The following is a 9,578-nucleotide window of genomic DNA, read 5'->3' as shown; positions in this document are numbered from 1 at the left end:
TTTTTTTTTTTTTTTTTAACACATTTACACAACAGAGCACTGTGGCTCTATAGCTCAGGGGTTAGAGCACTGGTCTTGTAAACCAGGGGTCGTGAGTTCAAATCTCACTAGGGCCTAAGCATTATTTCATGCGCTGTATCTTTCTTTCCTGACAACCTATTTTCTTTCACCAGCTGTCTTATCAAAAACCGCCACTGCCTCTAGGTCAACTCCCCTTACATGAAAGATCACATTACATTCAACCCTGGTCAAGGTTCACAACATTGACCCCACTTTGAGCAAAAAAAAAAAAAAAAACCTTACTGGCTCCAAGAAGACTTAGACCACATTCATAACATTCTCTTCCTAAAAAGAGAGCGGCCGTATTCCGTTCTTCTGGATGGCCAAGAAGCCAAGACTGGTGCTTATGCCACCATTCATGGGTTGGCCTAATAACGGTAGCTATGATTCTAGAGCTGGAGGCTGCCTTACTTCTGCCCTCAAGGGCTAGGTGCCATTCACATGTCTTGATTGAAGGCTTCGTAGAAGACCACAATTCAGCTCTCTCAACCACCCTACTTTCCGGTGGCACAATGCACCTCCGTGTCAGGATGGCCGAGCGGTCTAAGGCGCTGCGTTCAGGTCGCAGTCTCCCCTGGAGGCGTGGGTTCAAATCCCACTTCTGACAGCGTTTGCATGGTTTTTTCACGGTTCCCCTACCTGCTAGTCTTTCACAGCCAAGAACGTTTTTTTTTTTTTTTTTTTTTAACACATTTACACAACAGAGCACTGTGGCTCTATAGCTCAGGGGTTAGAGCACTGGTCTTGTAAACCAGGGGTCGTGAGTTCAAATCTCACTAGGGCCTAAGCGTTATTTCATGCGTTGTATATCTTTCTTTCCTGACAACCTATTTTCTTTCACCAGCTGTCTTATCAAAAACCGCCACTGCCTCTAGGTCAACTCCCCTTACATGAAAGATCACATTACATTCAACCCTGGTCAAGGTTCACAACATTGACCCCACTTTGAGCAAAAAAAAAAAAAAAAACCTTACTGGCTCCAAGAAGACTTAGACCACATTCATAACATTCTCTTCCTAAAAAGAGAGCGGCCGTATTCCGTTCTTCTGGATGGCCAAGAAGCCAAGACTGGTGCTTATGCCACCATTCATGGGTTGGCCTAATAACGGTAGCTATGATTCTAGAGCTGGAGGCTGCCTTACTTCTGCCCTCAAGGGCTAGGTGCCATTCACATGTCTTGATTGAAGGCTTCGTAGAAGACCACAATTCAGCTCTCTCAACCACCCTACTTTCCGGTGGCACAATGCACCTCCGTGTCAGGATGGCCGAGCGGTCTAAGGCGCTGCGTTCAGGTCGCAGTCTCCCCTGGAGGCGTGGGTTCAAATCCCACTTCTGACAGCGTTTGCATGGTTTTTTCACGGTTCCCCTACCTGCTAGTCTTTCACAGCCAAGAACGTTTTTTTTTTTTTTTTTTTTTAACACATTTACACAACAGAGCACTGTGGCTCTATAGCTCAGGGGTTAGAGCACTGGTCTTGTAAACCAGGGGTCGTGAGTTCAAATCTCACTAGGGCCTAAGCATTATTTCATGCGTTGTATCTTTCTTTCCTGACAACCTATTTTCTTTCACCAGCTGTCTTATCAAAAACCGCCACTGCCTCTAGGTCAACTCCCCTTACATGAAAGATCACATTACATTCAACCCTGGTCAAGGTTCACAACATTGACCCCACTTTGAGCAAAAAAAAAAAAAAAAACCTTACTGGCTCCAAGAAGACTTAGACCACATTCATAACATTCTCTTCCTAAAAAGAGAGCGGCCGTATTCCGTTCTTCTGGATGGCCAAGAAGCCAACACTGGTGCTTATGCCACCATTCATGGGTTGGCCTAATAACGGTAGCTATGATTCTAGAGCTGGAGGCTGCCTTACTTCTGCCCTCAAGGGCTAGGTGCCATTCACATGTCTTGATTGAAGGCTTCGTAGAAGACCACAATTCAGCTCTCTCAACCACCCTACTTTCCGGTGGCACAATGCACCTCCGTGTCAGGATGGCCGAGCGGTCTAAGGCGCTGCGTTCAGGTCGCAGTCTCCCCTGGAGGCGTGGGTTCAAATCCCACTTCTGACAGCGTTTGCATGGTTTTTTCACGGTTCCCCTACCTGCTAGTCTTTCACAGCCAAGAACGTTTTTTTTTTTTTTTTTTTTTTTAACACATTTACACAACAGAGCACTGTGGCTCTATAGCTCAGGGGTTAGAGCACTGGTCTTGTAAACCAGGGGTCGTGAGTTCAAATCTCACTAGGGCCTAAGCGTTATTTCATGCGCTGTATCTTTCTTTCCTGACAACCTATTTTCTTTCACCAGCTGTCTTATCAAAAACCGCCACTGCCTCTAGGTCAACTCCCCTTACATGAAAGATCACATTACATTCAACCCTGGTCAAGGTTCACAACATTGACCCCACTTTGAGCAAAAAAAAAAAAAAAAACCTTACTGGCTCCAAGAAGACTTAGACCACATTCATAACATTCTCTTCCTAAAAAGAGAGCGGCCGTATTCCGTTCTTCTGGATGGCCAAGAAGCCAACACTGGTGCTTATGCCACCATTCATGGGTTGGCCTAATAACGGTAGCTATGATTCTAGAGCTGGAGGCTGCCTTACTTCTGCCCTCAAGGGCTAGGTGCCATTCACATGTCTTGATTGAAGGCTTCGTAGAAGACCACAATTCAGCTCTCTCAACCACCCTACTTTCCGGTGGCACAATGCACCTCCGTGTCAGGATGGCCGAGCGGTCTAAGGCGCTGCGTTCAGGTCGCAGTCTCCCCTGGAGGCGTGGGTTCAAATCCCACTTCTGACAGCGTTTGCATGGTTTTTTCACGGTTCCCCTACCTGCTAGTCTTTCACAGCCAAGAACGTTTTTTTTTTTTTTTTTTTTTTAACACATTTACACAACAGAGCACTGTGGCTCTATAGCTCAGGGGTTAGAGCACTGGTCTTGTAAACCAGGGGTCGTGAGTTCAAATCTCACTAGGGCCTAAGCGTTATTTCATGCGCTGTATCTTTCTTTCCTGACAACCTATTTTCTTTCACCAGCTGTCTTATCAAAAACCGCCACTGCCTCTAGGTCAACTCCCCTTACATGAAAGATCACATTACATTCAACCCTGGTCAAGGTTCACAACATTGACCCCACTTTGAGCAAAAAAAAAAAAAAAAACCTTACTGGCTCCAAGAAGACTTAGACCACATTCATAACATTCTCTTCCTAAAAAGAGAGCGGCCGTATTCCGTTCTTCTGGATGGCCAAGAAGCCAACACTGGTGCTTATGCCACCATTCATGGGTTGGCCTAATAACGGTAGCTATGATTCTAGAGCTGGAGGCTGCCTTACTTCTGCCCTCAAGGGCTAGGTGCCATTCACATGTCTTGATTGAAGGCTTCGTAGAAGACCACAATTCAGCTCTCTCAACCACCCTACTTTCCGGTGGCACAATGCACCTCCGTGTCAGGATGGCCGAGTGGTCTAAGGCGCTGCGTTCAGGTCGCAGTCTCCCCTGGAGGCGTGGGTTCAAATCCCACTTCTGACAGCGTTTGCATGGTTTTTTCACGGTTCCCCTACCTGCTAGTCTTTCACAGCCAAGAACGTTTTTTTTTTTTTTTTTTTTTAACACATTTACACAACAGAGCACTGTGGCTCTATAGCTCAGGGGTTAGAGCACTGGTCTTGTAAACCAGGGGTCGTGAGTTCAAATCTCACTAGGGCCTAAGCGTTATTTCATGCGCTGTATCTTTCTTTCCTGACAACCTATTTTCTTTCACCAGCTGTCTTATCAAAAACCGCCACTGCCTCTAGGTCAACTCCCCTTACATGAAAGATCACATTACATTCAACCCTGGTCAAGGTTCACAACATTGACCCCACTTTGAGCAAAAAAAAAAAAAAAAACCTTACTGGCTCCAAGAAGACTTAGACCACATTCATAACATTCTCTTCCTAAAAAGAGAGCGGCCGTATTCCGTTCTTCTGGATGGCCAAGAAGCCAAGACTGGTGCTTATGCCACCATTCATGGGTTGGCCTAATAACGGTAGCTATGATTCTAGAGCTGGAGGCTGCCTTACTTCTGCCCTCAAGGGCTAGGTGCCATTCACATGTCTTGATTGAAGGCTTCGTAGAAGACCACAATTCAGCTCTCTCAACCACCCTACTTTCCGGTGGCACAATGCACCTCCGTGTCAGGATGGCCGAGCGGTCTAAGGCGCTGCGTTCAGGTCGCAGTCTCCCCTGGAGGCGTGGGTTCAAATCCCACTTCTGACAGCGTTTGCATGGTTTTTTCACGGTTCCCCTACCTGCTAGTCTTTCACAGCCAAGAACGTTTTTTTTTTTTTTTTTTTTTAACACATTTACACAACAGAGCACTGTGGCTCTATAGCTCAGGGGTTAGAGCACTGGTCTTGTAAACCAGGGGTCGTGAGTTCAAATCTCACTATGGCCTAAGCATTATTTCATGCGCTGTATCTTTCTTTCCTGACAACCTATTTTCTTTCACCAGCTGTCTTATCAAAAACCGCCACTGCCTCTAGGTCAACTCCCCTTACATGAAAGATCACATTACATTCAACCCTGGTCAAGGTTCACAACATTGACCCCACTTTGAGCAAAAAAAAAAAAAAAAACCTTACTGGCTCCAAGAAGACTTAGACCACATTCATAACATTCTCTTCCTAAAAAGAGAGCGGCCGTATTCCGTTCTTCTGGATGGCCAAGAAGCCAAGACTGGTGCTTATGCCACCATTCATGGGTTGGCCTAATAACGGTAGCTATGATTCTAGAGCTGGAGGCTGCCTTACTTCTGCCCTCAAGGGCTAGGTGCCATTCACATGTCTTGATTGAAGGCTTCGTAGAAGACCACAATTCAGCTCTCTCAACCACCCTACTTTCCGGTGGCACAATGCACCTCCGTGTCAGGATGGCCGAGCGGTCTAAGGCGCTGCGTTCAGGTCGCAGTCTCCCCTGGAGGCGTGAGTTCAAATCCCACTTCTGACAGCGTTTGCATGGTTTTTTCACGGTTCCCCTACCTGCTAGTCTTTCACAGCCAAGAACGTTTTTTTTTTGTTTTTTTTTAACACATTTACACAACAGAGCACTGTGGCTCTATAGCTCAGGGGTTAGAGCACTGGTCTTGTAAACCAGGGGTCGTGAGTTCAAATCTCACTAGGGCCTAAGCATTATTTCATGCGCTGTATCTTTCTTTCCTGACAACCTATTTTCTTTCACCAGCTGTCTTATCAAAAACCGCCACTGCCTCTAGGTCAACTCCCCTTACATGAAAGATCACATTACATTCAACCCTGGTCAAGGTTCACAACATTGACCCCACTTTGAGCAAAAAAAAAAGACCACAATTCAGCTCTCTCAACCACCCTACTTTCCGGTGGCACAATGCACCTCCGTGTCAGGATGGCCGAGCGGTCTAAGGCGCTGCGTTCAGGTCGCAGTCTCCCCTGGAGGCGTGGGTTCAAATCCCACTTCTGACAGCATTTGCATGGTTTTTTCACGGTTCCCCTACCTGCTAGTCTTTCACAGCCAAGAACGTTTTTTTTTTTTTTTTTTTTTTAACACATTTACACAACAGAGCACTGTGGCTCTATAGCTCAGGGGTTAGAGCACTGGTCTTGTAAACCAGGGGTCGTGAGTTCAAATCTCACTAGGGCCTAAGCGTTATTTCATGCGCTGTATCTTTCTTTCCTGACAACCTATTTTCTTTCACCAGCTGTCTTATCAAAAACCGCCACTGCCTCTAGGTCAACTCCCCTTACATGAAAGATCACATTACATTCAACCCTGGTCAAGGTTCACAACATTGACCCCACTTTGAGCAAAAAAAAAAAAAAAAACCTTACTGGCTCCAAGAAGACTTAGACCACATTCATAACATTCTCTTCCTAAAAAGAGAGCGGCCGTATTCCGTTCTTCTGGATGGCCAAGAAGCCAAGACTGGTGCTTATGCCACCATTCATGGGTTGGCCTAATAACGGTAGCTATGATTCTAGAGCTGGAGGCTGCCTTACTTCTGCCCTCAAGGGCTAGGTGCCATTCACATGTCTTGATTGAAGGCTTCGTAGAAGACCACAATTCAGCTCTCTCAACCACCCTACTTTCCGGTGGCACAAAGCACCTCCGTGTCAGGATGGCCGAGCGGTCTAAGGCGCTGCGTTCAGGTCGCAGTCTCCCCTGGAGGCGTGGGTTCAAATCCCACTTCTGACAGCGTTTGCATGGTTTTTTCACGGTTCCCCTACCTGCTAGTCTTTCACAGCCAAGAACGTTTTTTTTTTTTTTTTTTTTAACACATTTACACAACAGAGCACTGTGGCTCTATAGCTCAGGGGTTAGAGCACTGGTCTTGTAAACCAGGGGTCGTGAGTTCAAATCTCACTAGGGCCTAAGCATTATTTCATGCGCTGTATCTTTCTTTCCTGACAACCTATTTTCTTTCACCAGCTGTCTTATCAAAAACCGCCACTGCCTCTAGGTCAACTCCCCTTACATGAAAGATCACATTACATTCAACCCTGGTCAAGGTTCACAACATTGACCCCACTTTGAGCAAAAAAAAAAAAAAAAACCTTACTGGCTCAAAGAAGACTTAGACCACATTCATAACATTCTCTTCCTAAAAAGAGAGCGGCCGTATTCCGTTCTTCTGGATGGCCAAGAAGCCAAGACTGGTGCTTATGCCACCATTCATGGGTTGGCCTAATAACGGTAGCTATGATTCTAGAGCTGGAGGCTGCCTTACTTCTGCCCTCAAGGGCTAGGTGCCATTCACATGTCTTGATTGAAGGCTTCGTAGAAGACCACAATTCAGCTCTCTCAACCACCCTACTTTCCGGTGGCACAATGCACCTCCGTGTCAGGATGGCCGAGCGGTCTAAGGCGCTGCGTTCAGGTCGCAGTCTCCCCTGGAGGCGTGGGTTCAAATCCCACTTCTGACAGCGTTTGCATGGTTTTTTCACGGTTCCCCTACCTGCTAGTCTTTCACAGCCAAGAACGTTTTTTTTTTTTTTTTTTTTAACACATTTACACAACAGAGCACTGTGGCTCTATAGCTCAGGGGTTAGAGCACTGGTCTTGTAAACCAGGGGTCGTGAGTTCAAATCTCACTAGGGCCTAAGCATTATTTCATGCGCTGTATCTTTCTTTCCTGACAACCTATTTTCTTTCACCAGCTGTCTTATCAAAAACCGCCACTGCCTCTAGGTCAACTCCCCTTACATGAAAGATCACATTACATTCAACCCTGGTCAAGGTTCACAACATTGACCCCACTTTGAGCAAAAAAAAAAAAAAAAACCTTACTGGCTCCAAGAAGACTTAGACCACATTCATAACATTCTCTTCCTAAAAAGAGAGCGGCCGTATTCCGTTCTTCTGGATGGCCAAGAAGCCAAGACTGGTGCTTATGCCACCATTCATGGGTTGGCCTAATAACGGTAGCTATGATTCTAGAGCTGGAGGCTGCCTTACTTCTGCCCTCAAGGGCTAGGTGCCATTCACATGTCTTGATTGAAGGCTTCGTAGAAGACCACAATTCAGCTCTCTCAACCACCCTACTTTCCGGTGGCACCATGCACCTCCGTGTCAGGATGGCCGAGCGGTCTAAGGCGCTGCGTTCAGGTCGCAGTCTCCCCTGGAGGCGTGGGTTCAAATCCCACTTCTGACAGCGTTTGCATGGTTTTTTCACGGTTCCCCTACCTGCTAGTCTTTCACAGCCAAGAACGTTTTTTTTTTTTTTTTTTTTTACACATTTACACAACAGAGCACTGTGGCTCTATAGCTCAGGGGTTAGAGCACTGGTCTTGTAAACCAGGGGTCGTGAGTTCAAATCTCACTAGGGCCTAAGCATTATTTCATGTGTTGTATCTTTCTTTCCTGACAACCTATTTTCTTTCACCAGCTGTCTTATCAAAAACCGCCACTGCCTCTAGGTCAACTCCCCTTACATGAAAGATCACATTACATTCAACCCTGGTCAAGGTTCACAACATTGACCCCACTTTGAGCAAAAAAAAAAAAAAAAACCTTACTGGCTCCAAGAAGACTTAGACCACATTCATAACATTCTCTTCCTAAAAAGAGAGCGGCCGTATTCCGTTCTTCTGGATGGCCAAGAAGCCAACACTGGTGCTTATGCCACCATTCATGGGTTGGCCTAATAACGGTAGCTATGATTCTAGAGCTGGAGGCTGCCTTACTTCTGCCCTCAAGGGCTAGGTGCCATTCACATGTCTTGATTGAAGGCTTCGTAGAAGACCACAATTCAGCTCTCTCAACCACCCTACTTTCCGGTGGCACAATGCACCTCCGTGTCAGGATGGCCGAGCGGTCTAAGGCGCTGCGTTCAGGTCGCAGTCTCCCCTGGAGGCGTGGGTTCAAATCCCACTTCTGACAGCGTTTGCATGGTTTTTTCACGGTTCCCCTACCTGCTAGTCTTTCACAGCCAAGAACGTTTTTTTTTTTTTTTTTTTTTTAACACATTTACACAACAGAGCACTGTGGCTCTATAGCTCAGGGGTTAGAGCACTGGTCTTGTAAACCAGGGGTCGTGAGTTCAAATCTCACTAGGGCCTAAGCGTTATTTCATGCGCTGTATCTTTCTTTCCTGACAACCTATTTTCTTTCACCAGCTGTCTTATCAAAAACCGCCACTGCCTCTAGGTCAACTCCCCTTACATGAAAGATCACATTACATTCAACCCTGGTCAAGGTTCACAACATTGACCCCACTTTGAGCAAAAAAAAAAAAAAAAACCTTACTGGCTCCAAGAAGACTTAGACCACATTCATAACATTCTCTTCCTAAAAAGAGAGCGGCCGTATTCCGTTCTTCTGGATGGCCAAGAAGCCAACACTGGTGCTTATGCCACCATTCATGGGTTGGCCTAATAACGGTAGCTATGATTCTAGAGCTGGAGGCTGCCTTACTTCTGCCCTCAAGGGCTAGGTGCCATTCACATGTCTTGATTGAAGGCTTCGTAGAAGACCACAATTCAGCTCTCTCAACCACCCTACTTTCCGGTGGCACAATGCACCTCCGTGTCAGGATGGCCGAGTGGTCTAAGGCGCTGCGTTCAGGTCGCAGTCTCCCCTGGAGGCGTGGGTTCAAATCCCACTTCTGACAGCGTTTGCATGGTTTTTTCACGGTTCCCCTACCTGCTAGTCTTTCACAGCCAAGAACGTTTTTTTTTTTTTTTTTTTTAACACATTTACACAACAGAGCACTGTGGCTCTATAGCTCAGGGGTTAGAGCACTGGTCTTGTAAACCAGGGGTCGTGAGTTCAAATCTCACTAGGGCCTAAGCGTTATTTCATGCGCTGTATCTTTCTTTCCTGACAACCTATTTTCTTTCACCAGCTGTCTTATCAAAAACCGCCACTGCCTCTAGGTCAACTCCCCTTACATGAAAGATCACATTACATTCAACCCTGGTCAAGGTTCACAACATTGACCCCACTTTGAGCAAAAAAAAAAAAAAAAACCTTACTGGCTCCAAGAAGACTTAGACCACATTCATAAC

The 9,578-nt window shown here is 46.3% G+C and overlaps 25 non-coding genes across 25 annotated transcripts; all 25 read left to right on the top strand.

Annotated features, from left to right (window-relative positions):
• The first annotated feature begins 43 nt into the window (after positions 1-43).
• On the top strand, positions 44-116 carry TRNAT-UGU (transfer RNA threonine (anticodon UGU)). The gene has a single exon. It is a non-coding gene; the product is annotated as a tRNA-Thr (tRNA).
• Positions 117-584: 468 nt separating this feature from the next.
• TRNAL-CAG (transfer RNA leucine (anticodon CAG)) lies at positions 585-667 on the top strand. The gene has a single exon. It is a non-coding gene; the product is annotated as a tRNA-Leu (tRNA).
• Positions 668-772: 105 nt separating this feature from the next.
• Positions 773-845, top strand: TRNAT-UGU (transfer RNA threonine (anticodon UGU)). The gene has a single exon. It is a non-coding gene; the product is annotated as a tRNA-Thr (tRNA).
• A 470-nt stretch (positions 846-1,315) lies between these two features.
• Positions 1,316-1,398, top strand: TRNAL-CAG (transfer RNA leucine (anticodon CAG)). The gene has a single exon. It is a non-coding gene; the product is annotated as a tRNA-Leu (tRNA).
• Positions 1,399-1,503: 105 nt separating this feature from the next.
• TRNAT-UGU (transfer RNA threonine (anticodon UGU)) lies at positions 1,504-1,576 on the top strand. Its single transcript has one exon. It is a non-coding gene; the product is annotated as a tRNA-Thr (tRNA).
• A 468-nt stretch (positions 1,577-2,044) lies between these two features.
• Positions 2,045-2,127, top strand: TRNAL-CAG (transfer RNA leucine (anticodon CAG)). The gene has a single exon. It is a non-coding gene; the product is annotated as a tRNA-Leu (tRNA).
• A 107-nt stretch (positions 2,128-2,234) lies between these two features.
• TRNAT-UGU (transfer RNA threonine (anticodon UGU)) lies at positions 2,235-2,307 on the top strand. The gene has a single exon. It is a non-coding gene; the product is annotated as a tRNA-Thr (tRNA).
• A 468-nt stretch (positions 2,308-2,775) lies between these two features.
• Positions 2,776-2,858, top strand: TRNAL-CAG (transfer RNA leucine (anticodon CAG)). The gene has a single exon. It is a non-coding gene; the product is annotated as a tRNA-Leu (tRNA).
• A 106-nt stretch (positions 2,859-2,964) lies between these two features.
• Positions 2,965-3,037, top strand: TRNAT-UGU (transfer RNA threonine (anticodon UGU)). The gene has a single exon. It is a non-coding gene; the product is annotated as a tRNA-Thr (tRNA).
• Positions 3,038-3,505: 468 nt separating this feature from the next.
• TRNAL-CAG (transfer RNA leucine (anticodon CAG)) lies at positions 3,506-3,588 on the top strand. Its single transcript has one exon. It is a non-coding gene; the product is annotated as a tRNA-Leu (tRNA).
• A 105-nt stretch (positions 3,589-3,693) lies between these two features.
• TRNAT-UGU (transfer RNA threonine (anticodon UGU)) lies at positions 3,694-3,766 on the top strand. The gene has a single exon. It is a non-coding gene; the product is annotated as a tRNA-Thr (tRNA).
• Positions 3,767-4,234: 468 nt separating this feature from the next.
• On the top strand, positions 4,235-4,317 carry TRNAL-CAG (transfer RNA leucine (anticodon CAG)). Its single transcript has one exon. It is a non-coding gene; the product is annotated as a tRNA-Leu (tRNA).
• An 833-nt stretch (positions 4,318-5,150) lies between these two features.
• Positions 5,151-5,223, top strand: TRNAT-UGU (transfer RNA threonine (anticodon UGU)). The gene has a single exon. It is a non-coding gene; the product is annotated as a tRNA-Thr (tRNA).
• Positions 5,224-5,454: 231 nt separating this feature from the next.
• Positions 5,455-5,537, top strand: TRNAL-CAG (transfer RNA leucine (anticodon CAG)). Its single transcript has one exon. It is a non-coding gene; the product is annotated as a tRNA-Leu (tRNA).
• A 106-nt stretch (positions 5,538-5,643) lies between these two features.
• Positions 5,644-5,716, top strand: TRNAT-UGU (transfer RNA threonine (anticodon UGU)). Its single transcript has one exon. It is a non-coding gene; the product is annotated as a tRNA-Thr (tRNA).
• A 468-nt stretch (positions 5,717-6,184) lies between these two features.
• TRNAL-CAG (transfer RNA leucine (anticodon CAG)) lies at positions 6,185-6,267 on the top strand. Its single transcript has one exon. It is a non-coding gene; the product is annotated as a tRNA-Leu (tRNA).
• A 104-nt stretch (positions 6,268-6,371) lies between these two features.
• On the top strand, positions 6,372-6,444 carry TRNAT-UGU (transfer RNA threonine (anticodon UGU)). The gene has a single exon. It is a non-coding gene; the product is annotated as a tRNA-Thr (tRNA).
• A 468-nt stretch (positions 6,445-6,912) lies between these two features.
• TRNAL-CAG (transfer RNA leucine (anticodon CAG)) lies at positions 6,913-6,995 on the top strand. Its single transcript has one exon. It is a non-coding gene; the product is annotated as a tRNA-Leu (tRNA).
• Positions 6,996-7,099: 104 nt separating this feature from the next.
• TRNAT-UGU (transfer RNA threonine (anticodon UGU)) lies at positions 7,100-7,172 on the top strand. Its single transcript has one exon. It is a non-coding gene; the product is annotated as a tRNA-Thr (tRNA).
• A 468-nt stretch (positions 7,173-7,640) lies between these two features.
• TRNAL-CAG (transfer RNA leucine (anticodon CAG)) lies at positions 7,641-7,723 on the top strand. Its single transcript has one exon. It is a non-coding gene; the product is annotated as a tRNA-Leu (tRNA).
• A 104-nt stretch (positions 7,724-7,827) lies between these two features.
• Positions 7,828-7,900, top strand: TRNAT-UGU (transfer RNA threonine (anticodon UGU)). The gene has a single exon. It is a non-coding gene; the product is annotated as a tRNA-Thr (tRNA).
• A 468-nt stretch (positions 7,901-8,368) lies between these two features.
• On the top strand, positions 8,369-8,451 carry TRNAL-CAG (transfer RNA leucine (anticodon CAG)). Its single transcript has one exon. It is a non-coding gene; the product is annotated as a tRNA-Leu (tRNA).
• Positions 8,452-8,557: 106 nt separating this feature from the next.
• On the top strand, positions 8,558-8,630 carry TRNAT-UGU (transfer RNA threonine (anticodon UGU)). Its single transcript has one exon. It is a non-coding gene; the product is annotated as a tRNA-Thr (tRNA).
• Positions 8,631-9,098: 468 nt separating this feature from the next.
• TRNAL-CAG (transfer RNA leucine (anticodon CAG)) lies at positions 9,099-9,181 on the top strand. The gene has a single exon. It is a non-coding gene; the product is annotated as a tRNA-Leu (tRNA).
• A 104-nt stretch (positions 9,182-9,285) lies between these two features.
• On the top strand, positions 9,286-9,358 carry TRNAT-UGU (transfer RNA threonine (anticodon UGU)). Its single transcript has one exon. It is a non-coding gene; the product is annotated as a tRNA-Thr (tRNA).
• The last annotated feature ends 220 nt before the right edge of the window (positions 9,359-9,578 follow it).

The sequence above is a fragment of the Hyperolius riggenbachi genome, chromosome 1 (genome assembly GCF_040937935.1).
Source record: "Hyperolius riggenbachi isolate aHypRig1 chromosome 1, aHypRig1.pri, whole genome shotgun sequence".
Classification (NCBI taxonomy): Eukaryota; Metazoa; Chordata; class Amphibia; order Anura; family Hyperoliidae; genus Hyperolius; species Hyperolius riggenbachi.
The sequence above is the reverse complement of the archived record's forward strand: the minus strand, read 5'-3'. Positions and strand labels throughout refer to the sequence as shown.